This window comes from Ceratotherium simum, chromosome 7 (assembly GCF_057802395.1).
Source record: "Ceratotherium simum simum isolate JZ-2026a chromosome 7, ASM5780239v1, whole genome shotgun sequence".
Lineage (NCBI taxonomy): Eukaryota > Metazoa > Chordata > Mammalia > Perissodactyla > Rhinocerotidae > Ceratotherium > Ceratotherium simum.
The window spans coordinates 29,966,793-29,970,156 of record NC_141906.1 but is presented as its reverse complement, the minus strand read 5'-3'; positions in this window follow the sequence as shown (position 1 = coordinate 29,970,156).

Sequence of the window (3,364 nt, the reverse complement as noted above, 5' to 3'; positions counted from 1 at the left end):
TGAGAGTCAGATGGATTCTACCCACTGATGTGCTGGGGGGATGCAAATTACAGGCATCTCCTGGGTGGTGGCTGAAACCTAACTTCTGCCCAGATGCAGTCACAGGGGGTGTGGGAGGACCAGCTGAGCTTGGTCACGCCTCCCAGGGGATGGAGTTCAGTTTTGGAGGCTGCCTTGTGAGGAAGCAAGGACTTCTAGGGGCACACAAAGGGCAGTGCCTCTGGTGGGGGTGGAGGAACTTGAGTGGGTGGGGGAGGAAGCTGGGGGTGCCAGCTTGGAGAAGGGCAACTGGGGGCCACAGTCATACCCTCCCATGGCTGCCCTGTGCTGAGGGGCAGATATGCTGTGTGGCCCTGAGGCCAAGCTGGGGAGACAGGGCTCCTGTGAGGAGGGCTCTCCCACAGGGAAAGGGATGCCCAGGAGGCAGTGACCTCTCCACCCCTGGAGGTGGGGGAGAGGGTGCAAATGATGTTGGGGTGGTGGGGAGGTACAGAGGGGACTCTTTTTGGGGGGGATAGACCTTTTCAGAGGCCCCACCCTCAGAGAGGGGAGAAGAGTCTGGCTTCCCTTCAGAAGAGCTCCCAGACCAGAGGGAGGGGCTGGCCCTCAGGGCCTGGTATCCAGCCCCAGATCTACAAGCCCTTGGGGAGGGCCTCTCCGGCCCCTCTCCCCAACACTCCACTGTGTCCTCAGACCCAGGGCTTGGGTGTCTTCCTGGCAGTCAGTGGAGGTGGGTGAACCCATCTGGGGCCTCCTTGAAGATAACCAGGAAGTCAAAGGGACACCCAAGACAGAGGACATCATGGGGCCGTCTTCAGGGACCACCCCCTCCCGGCAGAAACAGAAAGGCCAAGTCAGTTTTGAAACCACAAGCCGGGGAGATTGGGGCTGGGAGGGGCAGTGCCCTGAGGATGAAGCAGCTGCGTCTGCCCCTCATTCTTGCCTTTATAAAGTCAGCAGCTGGACACGTGTGCTTCTCTGAGAGAATAAAACAACCCACAGTGTGGAGATTTGTCCTGGTGCCAGAGCACACCCTGCTGGGGCAGCCAGGGGCTGTGGGCTCTGGTGGGGCAGTCCCTGGGAGTCATGGGGGTGGGCAGGCTGGAATGGAGAGCTGAAATGTCACCTGCACTCTTTCTGTCACCCAGGAAGAGTCAGCAGTCTCTTGTCAGTGCCCGCCAGCCCGCACCACCAGGGACACGCAAGGCCGGGCTTATCACTTGCTGCAGCGAAGACTTCATGTCGGGGGATCCCTGAGGTGTCTCCAATGGCAGGAGTTAGGGAAGGGGGCTCATAGGGTTGTGGGGGCTGGAGTTAGTCAGAGGATGGTCTTTGGCAGAGATTGGTCAGAATTTGTAAAGCAGGGAATTGATGGAACAGTCAGAGAGCCTAGGTTGAGAACACAGGAGTCTGTGCAGAGCGCTACTGTTAGATCAGTCTGTTTGTGGTCTTCTCTGGGAACACGCGGGTCTAAACACACGGGTGTTTACAAGTGTGAGCTTAGTGTGAGCTGGACATCATGGCTTGGTCAGACCCTTACCTGTTTCGCAAGTCAGGGTATGTTTTTCAAATTGTGTTCACTGTTTCAATTCCCAGTCCTACCCCCATCACACACACACACACACACACACACACACACACACACACACACACACCCCAAACCTCACTGCCAGCAGGATCATTTTCTTCTCATCATTCTACAGACGAGAGTCTAGACCCCAGTCCCCATTCCGGCCTCTGCAGCCAGCTCTGGCCACCAGGAGGCAGCAGAGCAGCGTCCGTGAACCTGGGACGCACAGTAGACTCAGCCCCGCCAGGGAAGGGAGCTGAGCCACTGCCCAAGAATGAAGGAATGGGTCTGGAGTTCTGAACTGCCCCATTTGCTTCCCTTTCCAGGAATTCTGGGAACAGGGAGCAAAAAGGGGAGGAAAATGAGGAGTGGGGAGAGAGGTGAGCTGAGGGAAAGGGAGGAAGAATGGAGAGGGAAGGAAGGAAAGGGGGTCCACAGAGCTGGCAGCTGGATCTCCCCTCCACTCCCACCTCTTCCAGCCATCCCCACCCTGTCTACTTCCATCTCCTGGTTTTAGTCTGACCACCTGGCAGCCCCTCCTGGTCCCTCTCTGCCTCCCACAGGCTGGCCACCCACCTGTGGCCCTTCTGTCTCCATTTATCCACGAGGTACCTCCCGGGACTGTCCTTCCCCCTCAGCATTTTCCCTTGAACACAGAAGTGACCATTCAACACAGACACAGACACACACACACACACTAGCACAGACTACATGATGACCCACACAGCAGGCTTTTAATTTCCTCCTCCACGTTTGGCAATTGCTTTGGTCACAAAGGCCGGTCTAACAGTTTAATCCCACAATGAAGTGGGACTTTTCATGTGGCTGCTGATTTGGAATTTGGCTCCAGGACATAAATCTGATACACATGGATAAAATACCCCACTTTCTAAAGAAATCTGAAAACAAGTGGGGTCAGTCAACTTCTCAGAGTTTATTACCCCAACCCTCTACCACCCTCCAGGCGGACCCTACAAGCTGAACACTGCTTTCGGTGGATGTGAAGACATCTCTGCAGCTGTGAGCTCTCAACCTAGTGGGAGAGAGAGAAGGGGGGGAAAAGGGCTTTCCCATGCCCAAGCCAGGTGAGGGGTGCTCTAGGAAAATCACCCAGGGAGATGGGGGTATATCAGAGTCTCAGCAGGAATGATAGGGCACATCTTATCCCCAAATTATCCCCCAACTGGGTAACTTCGAGATAGCTGAAGGAAGACACTCTCATGAAGGTGCGGGCTGGTGTTTGGACAGCTCCATGCCAAGGGGCACTGACGGCCTTGTTGTCATGGTCAGAGAAGCCAGGACAGCAGGAGAGGGCTACGGCAGTACTGGGGAGGATAATGCTGGTCCCTGTCCCCCCACCTTCCCAGCACCCAGAAGAGAGGGGGACCGAAGGAGGGGTGAGAAGGGTCCTCCCAGCACTGAGGAAGGGCGGGGGGTGGGCAATAAATTCAGTTGAGGGTTGGAATTTTAAACTGCACTGAACTTGATTTGTTCCTCAAAAGTGACTCAAAGTTTTGGAGTTTGCCAAATATGCAGTTTATGGATGGGAAACGGGAATCAGACCTCATCGAATAGGCAACATCCATATGAGGAAAATAAAACAGTTGCCTGCTCGTGCCTCACTGCATCTTGCTGTTCAGTAAACTGGGAAAAGGGGTGTTATCAGTTCCATTTTACAGATGAAGAAACTGAGTTTGCGGTCACAGAGCTGGGGTGGCTGAACTGGGCCTGAGCCCTTCTCCCGCCTCAGCTTCCCTGTGCCCCCCAACCTCCTCCTTTCCCCAGAGCCGCTAC